The sequence below is a fragment of the Cryptomeria japonica genome, chromosome 9, assembly GCF_030272615.1.
Source record: "Cryptomeria japonica chromosome 9, Sugi_1.0, whole genome shotgun sequence".
NCBI lineage: Eukaryota > Viridiplantae > Streptophyta > Pinopsida > Cupressales > Cupressaceae > Cryptomeria > Cryptomeria japonica.
In genome coordinates this window covers 216,643,699-216,665,947 of record NC_081413.1, presented here as the reverse complement: position 1 = coordinate 216,665,947, position 22,249 = coordinate 216,643,699, and positions in this window count along the sequence as shown.

Sequence of the window (22,249 nt, the reverse complement as noted above, 5' to 3'; positions counted from 1 at the left end):
ACTAGAACATTAAGAGACAAAGCCCTACAATGGTATTGCTCGTTGCCTTCCTATTCTATTACTTCTTTCGAACAACTTGCAAATGCTTTCATTCAACAATTTCAAAACAATATAAGTCCTAAAGTTACTTTGATTGATTTAATGCATTGTAAACAAGGTGTTAAAGAAAAAGTGACTGATTTAATTGGTAGATATAAGCATTTGTATGCTCAAATTTCCTTTCCAGTGCCTGACAATGATATTCAAAGAATCTTTATTTCTAATTTACAAAAAGACATTAGAGAAAAACTCCTGTTTTCTAAGTTTACTTCTTTCCAACAGTTGTGCGCAACTCTTCACAATTATCAACTGACTGTGAGTCAAATGGAACAATCACATCCTATGACTCCGAGTGATAAGGGTGATAGTAGTCAACAACCATTTGGGAAGTTTAAACCGAACAGAGAGTCCATTAAATTCAATGAAAACATCATCAACAACAATGTGAATGCAGCATCAGGTGTGTCTCCTATTTCTAAGTTTTTCAAGAAAGAAAGAAAGTTTACTCCTTTGAATGAATCATTGCATAGTATTATGAATAAGTTATTGGAACAAAATGTGCTTACTCTTCCTCCTATAAGGCAAATTGATCCTGCAAAGATTACTTCACCTTATTTTGATAACAAATCTTTTTGTCAATTTCATCGTCAACCTGGACATGATACTGAAAAATGTTTTGCTTTAAAGGGGAAGATTCAAGATTTGATTGATAATAATAATATCTTTTTTTCTGGTGTGAATGATAAAGGCAATACATCTGTAGCTCCTCCCAACCAAAATCTTCATATTTTTACTAATCCATTGCCTTCTCATACCTCTAATGCGATTGATACTACTGATTCCTCTGTCTCACCTGATGATCTCGTGTCTATGACTCCGAATGTGATTAATTTTGTGGAGCAATAGAAAATCCCTAAAGAACCTTCCATCACATTTGATTCCAGTGAAACTATCAGGGCACCTGATGGTCCTTTATATATAGTTGCAAAAGTCAAGAACACACCTTGCCGTGGAGTGCTTATTGATCCTTCTTGTATGGTTAATGTCATTACTGAAGAATTCCTTTTTACTTTGCAATTGAATCAAGTTATCTATGACAAAACAGATGTGGTTGTGAAACTATTTGATGCATTTTCTTCTCCTACAATTGGTTCTATTACATTACCTATTGAGGTCCATAACAAATCCCTTAATGTGGATTTTGCTATTATTCCATCATCCGAACAATTTCGTGTGAAGCTAGGCTATCCTTGGCTATCTTCCATGAAAGCTATCGCTTCTCCTATTCACAAGTGTTTGAAATTTCCCCATAATGGTGAAGTTGTTACTATCAATCATAGTCTCTTTAAACCAGCTGAAAGAACTTCTAGCGTTCCTCTTGATTACTTTTGGCCTAAACAATTCCAATCTCTTCCTCCGCGAAGTGATCATCTTTTCAAATCTTATCAAAAGTGGAAAACAGATATGATCCTATCTCTAAGTGAACCTAGAACACCCAAACTTGACATTCCTATCATTCTTGAGAAGGAAGTTCTTCCTTTGAAAGATAAAACTAATGTCTTTCCTCAAGAAGATTCCCAACCCATCCCTATGGATGTGACTATGCCTATGATTAATAAACTTCCTAAAAGTAGACCTATCCCTCCTCGTCATGATGGACTTGGTCTCCTTCCAAAACCAAATATTCCTCTTTTATATGGAGTAGTTCCTCCTCCTTCCTCTTATGGAGAGAAGAGACCTTCCTCTTCTCCTATTGTTCAGCCTAAGAGACCACAACCTAAACACCCAAGTGGTAAGGATGAGAACATTCCTCCTCCTCAATCTTCTCAACTTCCTACTAAGACTAGACGAAATCGTTCTGCACGTGAACGCCGGTGAAAGCGTTGTCTTAGAGCTCAAACTTTACAATCCCCAAAAACACCTTCAACAAGCATTATTCCATTTTCTCCTCAGCTGACGATTGAGCCGAAATCTCCTAAACATAAGATGCATGATGGTCTTGATCCTGTGCGAGTTAAAGATCCTATTTTTATAAATCTTGATGATGATATAGATGAAAATGTTATTCATGATGAAAATGTTACTTCTTTACATTCTGATAGTGAATATGAATATGTTGATGTTGATAACCATTTATCTAACGCATTTTCTAAAGCACTTATCCTAGCTCCTAGACAAGAACACCGTGGCTTGGGATATGAACATAGCCCTTGTTTGGATCTTGTGATAGCTCCATCTGCTGTGTTGGATGTTCCTCCTCTAGCGTGTTCCCTACCTTCCCGAAACATTGATCAGCAAGATCGGGGGGTAGATGGCGTGCTAGACTAGTTTCATTAGCATAGCAGATTCTCTCCTCCTCTCTTTCTTTTGTTACTTCTTCTATGTGTTATTCTCATTCTTCTATTTGTTGTCCTTAGTGTTGTCTACTTGAGGACGATGCAAAACATTGAGATCTCTTTTGGTCTCTCTCATGTTGACTCAAAAGACACATGTGTTCCCTTCTTCTAGGTGACCTTCCTTGATTGGGGAATGAAGAACAAATATGCATACATACATATGATATACATGAATTATCATACAGCATACTGACCCCGAGGAAAGCGAAGTCACCTTGTGCTTTGTGTTTTGTGTCTATTATCCTTGGGTTTATCTCACACTTGGGGGCTAAATCCTTGTGAACGTGCTCCTTTCTCATTTCTTATATGTATCACTACCTTAAAGCAATCACCCCTGGTGAGGCGTGTGCGATCGCTTTAACATAGGGGGCATATATCCCGTTCATATCTTTTCAAGATACTTAAAAATTTCTTGACAAATTTAGCTTTGCCTTGAAAATTTTTGATATCTTTCTTGCATGACTCATAGTGAGGGAACCTTGCTACTGACAGTCATGGTTCTCCCTCGTGATCTTCCCTTTTACCTTGTCAATCGAAGTCGTAAGATCCTTAGTCCACTGGGGGCTTGGTGTATCTTGCCTCCTTGACGTGGTGAAAGTTTTTCAATGTTGTTTCCTTGTACTTTACCAGAAGTATGAGCGTACGCTTATACTCCCGCTAAAGTGGGGGCTAAATGTAGCGTCCTAAAATTGCGACACTTGCATTTTCAACCGCATTTGGGTCTTCACGATGGCGACGCAACACTAAACCTGAATGGAGACCCCGAAACTTGCTCATGACACCAAAAACTGCATTTTTCCAGCACCCTGGCCTGATCCTCCTTGCACCCTGCTGTCCCGGGAGGTGGGACCAGAGCGCCCAGCGCCCTGGTCCTTCAGGACCAGGGCGCCCAGCGCCCTGGTCCCCCAGGACCATGGCGCCTAGTGCCCTGGTCCTTGGCCCTATTTTGGGCCCGGTCTCCTATGGGACTTCGGGCCTTTTTGTTTGCAAATTGGAAAATAACATTTCCTGGTCGGCCTAAGGTCGGGAAAATCAGTCTTTTAACCCTAATTGGCAAGTATATAAACTACTTTTCCTCTCTCATTTGAGGAGGGGGAAAAAAAGGTGAAAACGATATTCAAACATTCAAGCATTCAAGCATTCAAGCATTCCTTCAAGCAATTGATCATTCTAAGTCTCCATTCAAGGCTAAGTGTTGCATTCAAGACAAGGATTCAACCATTGAAGAGGAGATCACTTACAACACATTACATGCTACAACATACAACATACAACATACAACATACAACAAACAACAACATCTATACCTTCGCATATAAGGATACAAACATCCTTACAACAAGGTATTAGTACTTGTTTTACATTACATTTACAGCATTTCTCATTTCTTGGTTAATTCCAAAACTGGGGTTTGACCTAAGGGCAAACCCCTAATCCCTAACCCCCCAATCGTCTTCGCTTTTCTATGTGTAGGTTGCAGGTACGCGGCTGAAATTGAAGATCTGGAATCCTTGTGCAGAGACGAACAGATCCCCCTTCGTTTCGCGGATTTTTCAGAGGACCGTGTGCACGCCGGGCGCCATCGTCCCGTCAACTTTTGCTCAAATTTGGAGGACAGCGTCGTCTCGACATTTTACTGCTAATTCCAGGTCCGCAGCTTCATCCTATATCCCTAACTCAGTTTATAAGCGAATCTTTCTCACTTTCTATGCATTCCTAGTTCAATCTTTCCATCTACATTCTTTACAAAAGAGGGTATCCTTGCTATCACAACCCATGAAACTCATATAGAATCCAATCTTGCATTGCGTGGGATTGGATCTTGTGGGTTTCAACCCCTCTTTTGAATGTAAAGTCCCTCCTAAGTGAAAACCATCAACCCTAGTGACTCTCCCTTCTCCCTCCTCGGAGTTGGGGAGGGGAGAACGACTAGGGTTCAATTTTTCCGCTTTACAAGAAGCTAGATACAAATGTTGCATATTCTAGTGCAAGCTTGTCCAACAAGTTGAATATCAACTAGGCATCCTTTTTGTCAATTCCACAATCCTTAAGCTTTGCTCTTAGCTCATTTTCTTTGGTGACATAATCTTGGATTGTATCAAAACTCTTGGGATCCAAGTTGGTGAGCTCATTGTCAATCTGATAGCCTCTGATTTCATCAACTTGACCATACAATTTCTGAAACATATCCCAAGCCTCTTTGATTGTTTTACACTTCTCAATGTGAAAAATGAGGTCATCTGATACATACTTGCGCAAAGTTCCAAGAGCCATGCAATTCTTTGTGAGCCATTCTAATTGAGCATTTGGATCAGCCTTAAGATCAGGTGGTGTTGTTATTGTTCCATCTATGTAATGTGTGAGACCCTTTTCCTTTAATTTACTCCATACTTTAATTTTCCATGATGCATAATTATGTGGAGTTAAAGGTGGAAATTTATTAGGACTCATTGCAACAAGAATGGAAAGAGCACAAAGAGAGGCACAATCACACAATTCACCCCCCCAAATTCACTCAATCAAAGAACCCCCCCAAAAAGTGATGATTTGGCACTTTATAATTAGTGCGTATACAATGGGCCACTTGCAAAAAATGGCAAAGTGGACTTCTGATTACAATTTTACAACTGCCTCAATAAGGCCAAAAGAGACTCAAACTGATAATGCAAGAGATCTAACTAAGATCCAAGCAATTTACAAGTACCTAATAGGCCAAATAAGACCAATATCTAAAAGTACAATTTCTACTCAAAATCTCTGAAATATGATCATAGATTATGAAAGTAGACGAAAAAACATGCACTTTCAAAAAAAACGGCACATGAAAAGGAGGTCGTATGAGCTCAAACGAGGCCTTTGAAGTTGCAAAATTGAGGATTGGACAGGTACAGCTGAGAGAATCCAAAAATTCTAAAAAACCTATACACCAAAATTAGAAAATAACCACACCACTACGAAGATCATGAAATTTTAGCCCATTTCAAAAAAAAATTGCACCAAAAAAGGAGCAAAAATGAGCAAGATATGGCTTTTCAAAGTTGGACTGCAAAACTGAAAAGCTCAATGGAGAAGAGTCAAAAAAATTTCAAAAAGTTGTTGATGTGGCGCTGACGTCAGCAATTCACTATCTTAAATTTGACGGTCGTATGACCGTCGCAAAGACTTCGCCACCCTGCTGACTGCGCATCCGTATTGTACGGACTGCTGACTGGGCAGATGACTATGCAGTTGACGGATGCTGACGTGGCACTGTGCAGGGTGTACGATGGTCGACCGCGGGCTAGTGGTCGCCTGCCACGTGGCGGACACGAGTCTGTCAATTTAGTGACCGCCAGTGGAGGATGGCATCGCCGGAGGCGGGAGCGGGCTGCCGGAGTTGCCGAAGGCGGGAGCATGGCGTCGGAGTTGCCGGAGGCGGGAGCATGGCACCGGAGGTGGAGGGAGCTGCCGGAAGGACGGAGACTGGTGGGTCGGGAGCCGAGGGAAGCCGCCGGCGGGAGTGAGACGGCCGGCGGGAGGCGGCCGGCTGCGGGAGACCTGGGCTCTGCGGAAAGTGCACGACGGCGGGACTCGGCAGCGGCACAGGTCACGGCTCCGACAACAGGTACGTCCTGCAACACGCGCAGTGTACTGCGCAGTATGGGGGGGTCTGCAGACTCCCAAAACAATTCAAAAAAAAAAAAAATTGATTTTTTTTTTTCGATTTTCGATTTTTCTTTTTTTGAAAAATAATTTTTTGAAATTTTTTTTCAAAATCCGTACGATAATAGCCAAAATGGGGAAAAAAAATTTCTCACCAAAATAGGTCGACTTTATAGTCGAAATTTATGGAAACAACCTCCCGGATTCAACGGTGATGTCCAAATCGCTGTATGATGCCCCCAAAAAATGAAGATCCCCAAATCCGAAAATAGAAGCCTTCCACGATGTCTCCAAAAACCAATCAATGAAGCCCCAATAGCTCTGATACCATGTAGGATTTTGCCAAGATCAAGGGCACAATGAAAAGCATAAAAAGAGACAATAGAATGACAAGAACAAATTGTATTCTCATCAATATGCAAATGATCAACTGGATTAACCAATACAATGAATATAGGCCTGCTTATATAGGCAAGGCCATATGGATGTATGAGCACACAAATATGACATGTGGCTCAATGAGAAACAAGGGTAGGTAAGAAATACTAGGGGTAGGTAGGAGAAATAATATAATATTCCACAAGAGGTGGATGACCCACCGAATGTGGAGTGTAACAGCAAAATAAAACCACAAAAGGTGGAATTTCTCCTACAAGCTCTATCCCTATGTGCACACTTCCCTAAGTGTCTCAAATCCAAACTACGAAGAGATACATTATCCTAAGTTAAGTAAAGTGTAATAATATCCAAAATGAATATTTATTTACACCAACAGCAATCAAGGACATGACCAAGTGCAAAACAATCACATGGAAGCAATCAATACTCGAGATCAAGGACATAACCAGATACAAAATAGCCATATGACAATATCCAACACTCACAATCCAGGGCTTGCCATTTTTTAATCAAATGTGGATACAAAAAATTAAACATGCATTGACATAAATTTGTAATGACAATCATTATTCCATATCGCTTAAAAATACAAATCGATCCAATTTTCTAATTGATCTAAATCGATTACAATTTGTCTACTTTGTTAAGATATATGTCGCCCATGGTTTACTAATTCAACTATAATACGATTTACATCATAAAATAAAATAAATACCTCACAATGAATTTTCAAACCAAAAACCCATTAATATAACTATATTCATATGCTATACATACAAAGATATAATTTAATTTATATATATTAACTAAAATTGATATTTATTTTTTCAATTAAATCATCATTTCCATTCTTTTTCGAAACAAATTATGTAATCTCATCTTTTCCAAAACCAAGGTACACTTTCCAGAATATGAAAAATATACATTTAAAAAGAAACTAGAATAGATAATCATTTTTCCAATGAAATAAAATTTCTTTGCATATAAATAAAAAACAAACTTAAATATTAATTAACATATATTTATTTATATACAGTAATTAATAATTAAATTATAACCAAATACTATTTAATAACTTTTGAATTAAATAATATTAAAACTTTATTTTATTTTATTTTTTTTTGTTAAAAAACAAAATAGCAAAAATATTAAGGTAGACCCACGTGGACACTCGCGTGGGCCTCCCTTTCCCCAAGGGAAGTCCTTGGCGGCAGACGCTACCATTGGTAGCAGTTCGCTACCCTTTGGTAGCGCTGCTACCATCCCATGTGGTGGGGTATACCATGCCACGTGGGGGGTTTATATATATATATATTTATTTATTTATTTATTTATTTTTTTCTTTTTTCTTTTTTTTTTCTTTTAAAAATAGAAAACTCCCAATTTCTGCACAATCTCAGACTGAGACAAAAAAAAAGAAATAAATTTCCAGAATAACAATGTTTTCCAACAAAAATTAAAAAAATTGAATAACCAGTCTCAGAAAGCTAAAACTGGGAAAATTTCTCCACCAAAATTCTATATATGAGCAAATGGAATCAATTTACACACATTTATCCAACCAATTTGCCATACTCAAACTAATTCCACAATTTATGAACCAAAATAAGGGATTCAAAATGAAATTTCTTAACCAAAACCTACACACCCATTTTCAGTATAAAAATCAATTTGAACAAACAAGAATTTGATTTGGAGGTTGGGAATGAAAGCAAGGAGGATTCAAATTCAAGATTTAACTACAACTCTTCTTTCTTCCACAAATTTATGAGATTTTCAAACAAGCATACTCATATTTCTTCCAAATCAAATCAATCTCTTTTAAACAAAAACAACCAAGGAGATAAACAAGAATCCAACCTCTATCAACAATCCTGGAAATAATTTGATGAAGAGCCCAACCTGCAAGCTCAAGAATTTCTTCTCCCACAAATGCCCAAAATTTCCATTCCAAAAACAACTCCCCCAAATATTTTTCAAACCCTAGGTTAAAAGGGAAGTTTTTGACCAAAAGTCCGTTTTTTGGTTCAAATTATTTTTAACCCAATAAAATTATTTCCCAACAATTGAATATGCAAAAAAATTGCTTTTCTTCCAAAATTGATTTTCTCAATTAAATAAAAACTAACATTTTTATTTCAAAATGCTAACGAGGATAAGATATTTCTATTTTCCAATTTCTAATTAACTTTTCTTTCAAAATACATATACTTAATTAATTCATCATTTAAAAATAACCATTTAACCAAACTTGCTACAAACATGAATTTAGCAATTTGATTATTGATTAATCACACAAAGGGGTCCTATTTAATTTATTCCCTTAATTTATGAAAGCGTAAAAATACATTTAATCTAATTTAAATACTTGGGATTTAATAATCAATTTTCACCACGCACACAATACGCAACCCAAGAAAGCCAAACAAATACAGAACCCGCATACCCAACCAAAGGGAAAACTAATGGACGACTGACGATGCTCACTAGAGCATGACTAGGGTAAAATGTAGGGTCTTACGACTACCTAATCTAATTCCTTTGGACCAAAAAGGTACACTCAAACCTGCGAAGCCAAGTGGAGACGAACCCCGTACCTATGCGGTATTGTACCTGCAATCTCCTGCAACCATGAACCACACATGCATACATATATATTCAATGAAAGTCTTAGCCCGAGATTAATAACATGAATCAGAAGAACAACTAATCTTACATAAGAATCGATGTGAAATCAACATTTACAGGTACACACATTAAGCATAATACCTGACTACAACATCACAACATGGTAAATTAACCATTCAAGAAAGGCACTTAAAAAGTCAACCAAGGTCAAACTAGATTTTAAAATCTGATTAGGGAAGGGGTACTACATGTACTTACTCGTAAATACTTAATAGATCCACTGAAATTGTTGGGTATAGATACAACAAGTCAAAAGAGGAAAACTTCTCAGCTACAAAAATCTATTGTTGATAATGTTAAGAAAGGTTTGGTGAACATTGGTAAAAAATCTCAAATAGTAGATAAGACCATTTCAACATGAGTGATGTTGACATCTTTAGTAAATGAAAGATTACCTCAAAAAAGACAAATCTCTTCACTGTCATCTGAGTTTGGTTTTAGTAGAAGGACAATATCAAAATATGTGAAAAGGAGAAAGAGTTTGGATGATACTATCTCATAAGGGAATTGGACAATTATGTGTAGAGCTCCTCATTCTGATAGAATTGAAGATGTTGTTAGGAACTTCGTGACAAGTTTTTGGAATGATAATACTCGTCCTTCATCAAACAGTGCAGATGTTATCAAGCAAAGGATTGGCCCTGATCGTTATGATCTCCATGTAAAACATTGGTTAGACACAATAAAACATGAATTGTATGTGATGTTTACTAAAACAAACCGTCATATAAAGATTGGACAAACCATGTTTGAACGGTTAAGGCCATATTATGTGAAGGTAAACAAAGTCTTCGAAACTTGTTGTTATCATTATCACATCAAATTTGATTTGTACTATTAGGTGTTTCGAAAGATTAGAGAAGATAGTGATGGTTATGAAAAATATTCTCCAAAATGAACAAGTCAATTCATAGCATCCATCTTATCTGATAAATCAAATGATAATGCAATCGGTCAAATAAATTGTATAAAAGAAATTTGTGGAACATGCAGGGAGTTGGCTAAATTGCCTTTGAGAGATGAAGATACTGACATGAGAAAGATGGTAAATTGCAAAAGTTACAAGTACAAAAAATTTGAAACAAATTTTGGAAAGGAATCTACAAGGTTAGATTATGTGGAAGAGGAAATACCTATTGGAACATTTGTGGAAAATTTCCGTAAGTTGATAAAACCATACATATGCCATGGTTTTTTTGCCAAGTGGCAAGAAGAACAATTTAAAACATTAAGAGACGCTTTCCCACTTGGAACTATTCTATCTGTAGTGGACTTTGCAGAAAATTACTCTTTTGCACATCAAAAAGAGATTCAATCAAAGTATTACTTTTCAAAGAAAATCACTATTATGGTGCATGTGTGTTATCGACATGCACAAATGTATTTGGATGGTGTTGATAGTACATTTGAAAATCATGTCATTAAGAAAGAGTACCACTTCTATATCAGTGATGATAAGGAGCATGACACACTTTTTGTACAACATTGCTTTAAGAAGTTTTTTGAATATTTGAAAGAGAGGGGTATAACAATAGTTAAACATTTTGTTTGGTCTGATGGATGTTCGGCACAATTCAAATCTTCAAGGCCATTTTATGCACTATGTAGATATTATTGAAATCACAAAATACCACATGTTTGGAGTTTTTTTAGAGTGGTCATGGAAAGGGTGAACATGATGGTGCAGGAGCTTGTATCAAACATGCTCTAAGAAAGCATCAAATAAATTATACTGGAGATCGCATAGACTATGCACATGATGTTGTTGAATGGTGTAAGAAACATTTTGTGCAACCTATTTATCCTAGTGAATCATCATCGAGAACATACAGGCCCATTCCTTATAGGAGTGTTTTGGGAGATAATCGGTACATGTTCTCTTTTAGTGTTTTATTTAAATGTTTTTTAATTTTTTTAAAATGTTCCTAGTTCAAATTTTTTAATTTAACAGCTTGATCTACATGTATGTTCGTGTACACGTGTACATTTTGCAGATGTGGATAGAAGATCAATTCATGGATGCAAGAGCGTGGAGAGGACAATATCTTTACATTGTGTCATGAGTACAGATAATCGTCCATGGACATTGTACACTAGGGATTATTCATGTTTTTGTTTTGAATGCATTTTGGAAAACTATGTTGATTGCAAGAACCAAGAGTTTGGATATGTTAGTGAATGGAAATTGGTGCCATTAGATGCTTCTGACACATACGAGGATTCAAATGAGGACGAAATCTTTGAAGACATTCCTTTGATTTCTGATGATTATGACCATATTTCAGGATTGATTAAACAAGGTATATGGCGTACACATTTATTTAAATTATATATATATATATATATATATATATATATATATATATATATATATATATATATATATATATATATATATATATATATATATATATATATATATATATATATATATATATATATATATATATATATATATATATATATATATATATATATATATATATATATATCCTTTAAAAATGTTGCGTACATGTAAATAAATTATATAAGTTTTAAATCGAGTGCATACATTTTAAATTTATTTAACTTGTTTCAAATTGCAGGAGATATTTTTGCAATCATAGCAGAAGATGGAAATATAGAAGGTGTTAGTTATTGTTTATTGCGTTGCATAGAAGAGAGAAAGAAGTTAACAAAATCTTAAATGAGCAATAGAATGTCCTTTCTCACAGGTTTGAACTGATTTGAACATTTAAATTATTTTAAATAAATTTATTTTAAACATGCACATCTGCACATGTTTTAATTTTTATATGTATACAGCTCGTTTATGTCCAAATTTTTAATTTCTCGTTTCTTATATACATGTACATGTAGGCTCAGTTGTAGTGCAAGGGACATATTTCAAACAAGTTAAAATTGTTAAACATGGGATTCATTTCACTAAATACCAAATTGACAAGGTATATCAGTATAGCCACTTGGTCATTGTTGTTGGCCTAATTCTTCATACAGTTCCACGTCACGGGCAGTCTCAAAAGTGGAGACTAAATAGTGAAGATCAAGAGAAAATATTAAGTGTTATTGAAGAGCGGTTTGAACCAGTTGATGTGGTATGAACTATTTAGTAAACCAAAATACATGTGTTTCAACCCATGAATTGAATTAATACTTGATAAATTAGAACTTAACTTGTTTTCAAACTTGGATAAATTATTAAATACATTAAAGTGTTTGAATTTAATATTTGATATATATATATATATGGCTTGTGTGGACCATATATCGTTTAGTTAAATATGAAATTTTCAATTATATTAAATTAGGATGTATGAAGTTAATGTACATGTTAAATAATACTTACGTGCACGTATGTAAAGTAAATTGGGACATGTGGATGAGTTGAAAATGTGTTAAGGCCCGATGTATGCACTTGATTAGGATGTATATATATCTAATTCTAAATGCACATGCATAATTTGTAAGTTGTTAAAATATTTTAGCATATATGTATGTTTTAAGTAGATTAGGATGTACATGTATTCATTTAATTTTAAAAATGCATTTGTATGAAATTTGATATTAAATTAGGATACATATGTGTGTAAATTTGAATAGGTCTTAAGGGGGTCACATGTACAATTAGGATGTGATGCTCTGCAAAAAGGATATTGTTAGGACAATGTAAAGTCGAACACAAACAACAAGCAACAAAACCAAGTGTTAGTGTTAGTGTTAGAAATCACAATTTAAACAATAGCCTAATCAAACATATCAAGAGAGATACTAAATAAGAAATGGAAAGCATGCAAAGACAAAAGAGGTAAACTAAATTCCTCCAAATACTAACCAAAACATTCATAGTGGCTCCTCCCTTGTTCATCTCTTCTCCAAGTTCTCAAATGAGTGTAGCTCTCAGTAGCTTTTTGCACTATTTTTGGATGTCTTATGGAGATTCAAGATTATGAAATAAAAGCTCATGAAAATGCAAACATGAACAAGCTAAAAATGATATATTATCTAATCTAGTGTTGATTTTAGTCCAAAAGAGTAAATGTAAATGATTATGTGAAATGCTCTCTAAAATTCACTATAAGTTAGATGCATACAAGTTTTCAGGATTATAGATGTGCTTGAGAATGCTTGAGGATTTGAAAATGAGGAATGTGAGCTCTATTTATAGGTAAAATGGAGCAATGGATGGTTGAGATTGAGTAATCTCATCAAGAGTCGGGATTGAAGGGCTTAAGATCCATGTGAGGACTCTCAACCCAATCTCAGGATGACAAATGTCAACAAGAGATCAGTTGAGAGGAGAGGGAATAAGCATTAAATGCTTGACATGACTTGAGGGTTAACTTGGGAGGTAAGGTTAATGTTGAGTTAAAAGAATAAAACCATTATCTAATAAATAATGTCTTTATCCAATGGATAAACTCTTGTGCAAGAGTTGGTGAGGATAACCATGGTCAAAGCAATAAATGCTTGAAGAGACCCATGGGTTAAATGAGGGTTGAGTTAGAAGTAAAGTCTCTAACCATGGGAGCAAGTGGATTTAACCATAAATGGTTATGTAAGAGCCATTAATGGTCATGTAAGAGCCATTAGTGGTTTGGAAGGGTTAGCTTGTTGAACACATAAAGCATTAAATGTTTTTCAAAGACTTTGGAGGCTTTGAGAAGTGACTTCAAGTTGCTTAGGAATGTGACAATATTTAGGGGATGGATTCGGCTAATTAGGAATAATTAGAAAGTGGTTAGAAGGGTCTAGAAGGGGATTTAGGATTGCAAGTGGATTTGGTGGGTGAGGGAAAACAGAATTTAAATTAAAATAAAATTAATTTATTTCAACTTGTGGTTGCAACTTGCATTTGTAGGAGAATGCAAGTGGGGGGGGGTTTAATTATTTAAATAAATGTTTTATTTATTTATTTAAAAGAAGAAAGTGGGTTAAATTAAATAAATAGGATTTTATTCATTTAATTGATTGTGAATTTGGTTTATTGAATTAATTAAAATAAATTGAATAATTTATTTAATTAATAGGAGAATGGTTGAAGATGAATTAATTAAATATTAATTTAATTAACTGTTGGCTAGTGGATTTATTAGTCAAATAAATAGTAAATATTCATTTAATTAAAATAGACAGATTTATGTGACTACAAGATGTATAGTCTATCTAATTCTAAATGCATGTATGCATATTTAATTTGTAAGTTGTTAAAATAATTTAGCATGTATGTAAAGTAAATTAGGACATGTATTTATTTAATTAAAAATGCACATGTAAATTTAATTAAAAATGCATATTAAATTAGGATGTATGTGTAAATTTGATATTAAATTAGGACATGTGTGTAATAATTGAAGAGCGGTCTGAACCACTTGATGTGGTGTGAACTATTTAGTACACCTAGAAGTACATGTGTTTGAACCTACATTTATGAATTTTTAATTTTTAATACTTTAGAATCTTCACTTCTACTTAACTTGTTCCAGATGAAACTTCTAGAATTTAAATTATTGAATATGTTCATTAACTTGAGTTTGTTCATTTGATATGAACAAGTATGATTTTTATATTGTTCATGGCTTGCACAGTGGAGTGGATATATTGTTCACAAATTCATTTAAATTCAATGCATATCTACATATACATGTTACACGTAGTAAAATTTAAAATTTAAAATTTAAATAAACATATCAATCTTTTTTTAATCTATCTACATGTACACAAATGCAATCAAAAATATATAAATTTGAAAGTTTTAGAGTTCTTAAAAATATTTTTTAAATTGAACATTTACACCAATTCAATCTAGATGAACTTATATAATATAATTTAAAGAATAATCAAACATGCACATACATATACGCATGTGATCTAATAAGTTACATATAATCAAACACATCATTTAACTTAAATAAATATTTAAAGTATATATATCAAATGTGCAAATATGATCAAACACAAACTATATATATATATATATATATATATATATATATATATAAAGTGTGTAAGTAGTCTAACATGTGATGTGCATGATCATATATAATCTGATTACAAATGATGTGATATATAATCCAGGATCAAACACAAACTGTACAAAATACATAATCTAACATGCATGAAATATATAATCTGATCAAGCACAAACTGTATAAAATATAATCTAGAAACTTCATACATGCATGAATATATAATATGAAAGTCTAAAATGTACATATATAAAAAGATAAATAAATGAGCTATAAAGTCCAACAAATCAACATGCATCATGTCGGCCACGAACAGAGCGACCATCTGAAGGAGAGTCTTGGTGAGAGTATAGATGTTCAATAGACCCCTACAAAAGTAGAATTTATTTAAATATTAAATATAGATCTCTACACATATACATATGTGCATATTTTTAAATATAATCAAATTTGACTAGTTAAATTTAAATTTAAATATAAATTGTAACGCACATACATACATGTACATATATACAAAAAACCATAACTAAGTTGTCCACTAATAGCCTGTGTAGCATAGAAAGAATCTCTCCTACGCACACGCTCAAAGCTCAAGCTAGGAGTGACATGAGATAACTGTTATACATATGTATATACATGTATTTAAGGATTAGTCCAGGATCAATTTAAATGATACAAGTTAACTCCTATTATTTATTAAATGATCTATATAGATTTATCGTACATTACAACATATACATCTTTTAAAAATTTAAACGCACATGTACATACCTGTGTATTAGGAGTAGGTTGTATAGTTTGATCATGTCATGTGATCATATCAACCACATCACTTGTGCCTGCATATCTCTCTCTCGCTGTACGTATGACTGAGGAGTGTAAGGGGCTAACTAGATGACTAGGCATCGTGGATGAAGTGTCTGACTATAGTAGCATATCCATAAACCTAGATGGCTCAAACCTCGTAGCTGCTCCTCAAATGAATCTGAGCCCTCATCTGTGATATGGACCTGATCATCTCGTATCTCGTCCTTTGCAACAACAAAGTGATCTATAGGTGGGTCAGCGCCCGGAGCATGCATAGAGTGATGAGAATGTTGTGACTGCTTCGAGGTATGTGTCGATGCAACGGTAGCCTACCCGTCTCTGAGAATCTCCTCTCTAACAACAGCCAATGTATCCCAAATTGAGATGAAATAAAATGGTAAGAATGTAGGAGGTCCTTGGCTAAATACTGTGGCATTTGTACATGTCTACAACCTCCTACTATAGCCACTACCTCATCTAGGGAGGGGATGCCAACAGTAATATACTGATCATTTGAGTCAAGCCACCCCGTGACTAGAAGATGCATGATCTATGGATGATCTCGAACGTGGTCGGCTCATCATATATCTGCCCAGCCTGTCAGATGATATGGTGGTTGTTTCTAATGCAATCTGTCCAATCCTATTAATTGCTTCTCTCTGAGAAGCAATCACAATGTGATCCTCTATGGGGACAAGGGCTGGGACTACTGTCGGAAATCTCTCGTGAACAAGGTCCATGTGTCTAGGCAGAGCTCTATCACACCTATGATATGCATCTTTGTCAGCAATCATGCCCCTCCCATGTCCATAATATGTTGAAATATCAAGGTAGCTTGGTTTCATCTAACAATGAACCTCAACAAATACCTGTTGTGCAAAGTATAACGATATCTGGTCGTTATTAGGATAATGACCATGGGTAGCTAAGAAGCATTGGTAAATCAATGATGCAACCTATGGATCAATACATCTCATGACCTGATATCCTCTCAGCTTACTCTTCTCCTAATACTGTGGAAAACATCTCTCCTTGATGGTCTCCTTCAAGACCACCCTCACCACATTAGCAAAAGAATCACGACCCCTCACCTCACTCCTCAACTGTCTATAAATATCATCTATAACCTCTGGTGAAAATGAGGTGTGACTAACTAGGCGATCCCTCAATATCCGCAAACTATCAAAAATGGATTCGCATGTACTCTTGTACACACCATCAGTCCATGGGTCATCTAATATGACCCTTAACCTCTGTAACTCACAGTCATTGTAGTGGAAAATGATAGCAATATTAGGCAACAAGGGATCCTGGTGTGGAGGATCTATATCATCATGTGGCTCCCGATCAAGAGCCTATGCAGGTGGATCCTAATCAGAAGCCTGTGCAGGTGGATCCTGATCAGGTACATGATCATGGACTGGACCCTGGGACACCATCTATCTAGGTAGGTCATAAAGTTACAATAAATACGCAAGCACACACACATGAAGTGCATTCAATTTAAAACATTAAAAATTAAAATCAGTTAAATTATAGAGAGAGAAATCATTAATCTTGAGCTCATTAAAAATTAAAATGTACACATGTGAAGTTCTTGCATAATTCATAGATATACATACATGAAGTTCTCGCATAATTCAAATTTTTAAATAAATAATTTTAAAGCTCGAGCGAGAGGGAGATCATTAAAAATATATAAATTTCTCTATATAGATATCGCATACATGTACATTTTAAATTATTAAAACATTAATGAGAGAGAGAGGGAGATCATTTTCATGATAGAGAAAGAGAGAGGGAGATCATTTTCATGATAGAGAAAGAGAGAGAGAGAACATTAATTTCAGAGAGAGAGAGAGATCATTAAAGATATATATACATCATGTACTAAATTAAAATATATATAAATTTATCTATATAGATCGCATACATACATTTTAAATTATTAAAACATTAATGAGAGAGAGGGAGGTCATTTAAATCATGACATCTAGAGAGAGATCTAACATTAATTTCAGAGAGAGAGAGAGAGATCATTAAAGATATATACATATAGTTACTAAATTAAAACATATATAAATTTATCTATATAGATCGCATACATACATTTTAAATTATTAAAACATTAATTCAAGAGAGAGAGGGAGATCATTTTCATGACAGTGAGAGAGATAACTTTAATTTCAGAGAGAGAGAGAGATCATTAAAGATATATACATCATGTACTAAATTAAAACATAATTTTTTAAAATTAAAACACATGCCAGCTGAGCAAATTAAGGGAAGAGAGATTTTATAAGGGATCATATGCGGTTCTAAGGGGTCACGCATGTGTTAGAACACATGCGTGACCCCTTAGGACACTAATGTATGTGATCTTAAGGGATCGATATGTCGTACACACTAGGATTTTATAAGGGGTCATATGTGGTTCTAAGGGGTCACGCATGTGTTAGAACACACGTGTGACCTCTTAGGACCGCATATAACCCCTTAGGACACTATGTGATCCTAAGGAGACTTTCGTATGTGCATTAATGTTATAAGGGGTCATATGTGGTAATAAGGGGTCACGCATGTGTTAGAACACATGTGTGACCCCTTAGGACCACATATTCAACCCCTTAGGACATTGTACATGTGATTTTAAGGGATCGTATTTCATAGACATTAGGATGTTATAAGGGGTCATATGTGGTCCTAAGGGGTCACACATGTACAGTGTTAGAACACACATGTGTAATGCCCCACCAGGAAACCCTGAAGGGATAAAGCTAAAACACACGAATGGAGTGCAAAAAAAATTAAAATTAAAAAGACACAACATAATGATACAACGAGGTATCAAAGTTCAGATTACACAACGAAAGACTTCAACTAACACCTAAAGGGTTTCCCATCATGATTACTTAATTTAACATCTAATCCAACTCACGACATTTGATCCAAATAAGCAGGTTAACTTAACTACATGTTACTACTTAAAACATGGATATAATTTGTTCAGTAAATTAGAATTATAGATCATAGGACGTGTTCATCCATTATGGTTGAAGATGAGGCTAACATGAGGAAATTTACCCATTAAATTTAAAACATAGATAACATGTGGACGTTCATTCATTAGAGTTAAAATATAGAAAACTTAACGAAGTTCATCCATTAGAGTTAAAGCTATGGTTGACATGATTAAGTTCATCCAATAAATTTTAACCATTCATTACATTCAATCTTACATTAAACATATGCCATGCATCTAATTTTATAACACACTTTAATTTCATTAAAAACTAATGAGTTCTTTCCATGCATACTTAATTTCATTATCAATAACTGAATATATTCCATTATTCTAATCTACATTCTTTCATGATCCAATTTATGCATTTAATATGATGACTAGACACATGCATTTAAAATTAATTGCATCTAATCCACTTGATACATTCTAACATAATGCCATCCATACATGTTAAAAACTAAAAAGGACCATAAGAACATAAGCACCACATAACACCAAATTGATATCAGAGTTCACCCCTAGAGGGCTACATCTACGGGTCTGCTCAACTGCAAGACCCCTCTGATACTTAATCAATAGTGAAGAATACATAAGGTTCACATCATTTACAATCCTGCCATCAAGGTGAACATAACCAATAATACATACGACCACTTTGGTCAAATAAATACATGAATGATCCCTGAATAGGAAAGGATCCAACTGAACATAATAAGAAGCAATAATAACAGATCAACTGGAGCATCTGTGAAACTAAATCTTCACAACCCATCATAAGCATCCCATGGTCTAACATGAAAATCAGGTTCTCACAAGGGCAATAAATATCAGGAGGACTCCACAACCATGCTCCTATCAAAGGCAACACAACCACATACTAGCAAACAAAATCAATGAACTCCTAAAACCCAGGAATACACAAGGTCAAGCGGAGTTCAATATGGTAGGATCGCCCACTTGGTCAAACTAAACTTCATAGGAGGTTCACTGACTGACAGTACTCTAACTAGAGACCTGACTAGCTATGGTCTACCACAAACCAATATTTAACACTCGCACAAAGGATATGATCAAATACAAACTATCACATGAAAACAGTCAAGATTCAGAATACAAACTATCACATGACTGGGAAGAGGAAAAACATAAAGCATCCATACATGTCGAATTAAAAGAAAATATAAAAATGTAAAAACACCATCTAAAGATATTAATTAATTTTATATATATATATATATATATATATATATATATATATATATATATATATATAACTTAATAAAATTAATGACTAGACAATATTTATTATTCATTGAAAATATACGCTAAAAGGAACCGACAATTAATATATAATTAATAATATATATTAATATGTAAATTATCTTAATTAACATACATTTAAAATATACATTAATTAATAATTAATAATTAATATATAATAATAGAATATATTAATTAAATTTTAATTTATATTTTTTTTTTAACTTAAAAAAAAATAATTAAAAAAAAGAAAGGCGACCAACCCTAGGGCAGCCACGGGCCCACCTCCCATCCATGGGAGTGGGGCGGTTGTGCCCTAGCCGCGGGGCTGCGGCCACCGCGATGGACACAGGTCCCACGGCGTCCACACAGTGGACGTGGGGTTGCAGGACCCTGCGGCCACATGTTGGCTACAGTTCGCTGCGGCCACCCTATGGTCGCAGGACCATGCGGCCACATGTTGGCTGCAATTCGCTGCGGCCACCCTGTGGTCGCAAGGCTCTGCGACCACCGGCATGGTCATAGACCCTCGCAGGCTGCGATCCGCACAGGGGAGGAGGCGCGGGTTGAGCCTCGGCTCCCCGCCCTCCAACCCAAAAATATTAATTTTCGCCCAATCAATTTAGGTTTCGATTTTTATTTTTTTTAAATATAATTTAATAAATAAAAACAAACTTCTAAAACATAAACCCCACTGAAGATAAAATTCACAATCTCACACAGAGACTATATATATATATGAATGTCATAGGTTATAAATACTCAAAAATTTGATAAATAACCAAACCCACAAGCACATTTCTTCAAACAAAGTCCATATTTGGGCAAAATGAATCATTTCTCCCATGATTTAACCAACTTTGCAAGAACACAAGCTATTATGCATAACTTTAAAAACCCAAACCCAAATTCAATCAAGAAATCAATTTGGGAGATTTTTCAACAATAAATACATGCATTTCAAAACCCAAATAGTAATTTTTTTTGCAACCGAGGAAACAATTAAGAAGCCTACCTCATTAAGCATTCCTGGAAAAGATTGAAGAAAATCCCCAACTTGCCAAGCTCCAAAAAAAATCCTTCTTCTCCTCCAAAATCCCCAAATTTTCACCATCCAAAAATATTTTTCCCCAAAATATTTTCCAAAAATAATCCTCCCAAAATTATTTTCAAACCTAGGTTAAATGGGAAAAGTTTTCACCAAAAATCCCATTTTTGCATTTAAAATATTTTTATTTAAAATACCATCCCAAAATTCTTCTATTTGAATTTAAAATACTTTTACACAATTTATTTCTAATATAGAAAAATAAAAAATGCCTCTTCCTCAATTAATTTCTAATTTTCTTAATTTTAACAAAACTATCATTTATATTTCAAATTATTTAATGAGGGTAAAATATTTTTTATTAAAATAAAATCTTCAAATTCATTCTTTCAAAACTATACCAAATATAAATATAAAACTTGCTTTTCTAATTAAAATTGATTTTCTTTAAATAACTAAAATCAACCTTTCTATTTCTAAGTGCCAGCAAGATTAAATTAATTATATTTCAATTAAATTTAAATCTTTCATTTCAAAAGCATAACTGAAAATATTCATTATTTAAAATTAGCCATTTAATTGAACTTGCTACCAACTTGCATTGAGCAATACTAATCAACGATAAATCGCATAAAAGGAACCTATTTAATTTAGTCCCCAAACTACTATTGCGTAAACACACATTAAATCAAATTATATACTAAGGATTAAATACTCAATTTAACCACACACAAAACACGCAACCCAAGAAAGCCAAACAGACAAACGACCTGCATACCCAACCAAAGGGAATACTGATGATTCCCACTTGAGCACGACTTTGGTCAAACGAGGGTCTTACGACCACCTAATCCAAATTCTAAGGACCAAAGAGGTACACTTAAACCTTCAAATATGGGCGGAGACGAACCTCACACCCATGCGGTACTGTACCTGAAATCTCCTGCAACCAAGAGTCACACATGCATACATATATATA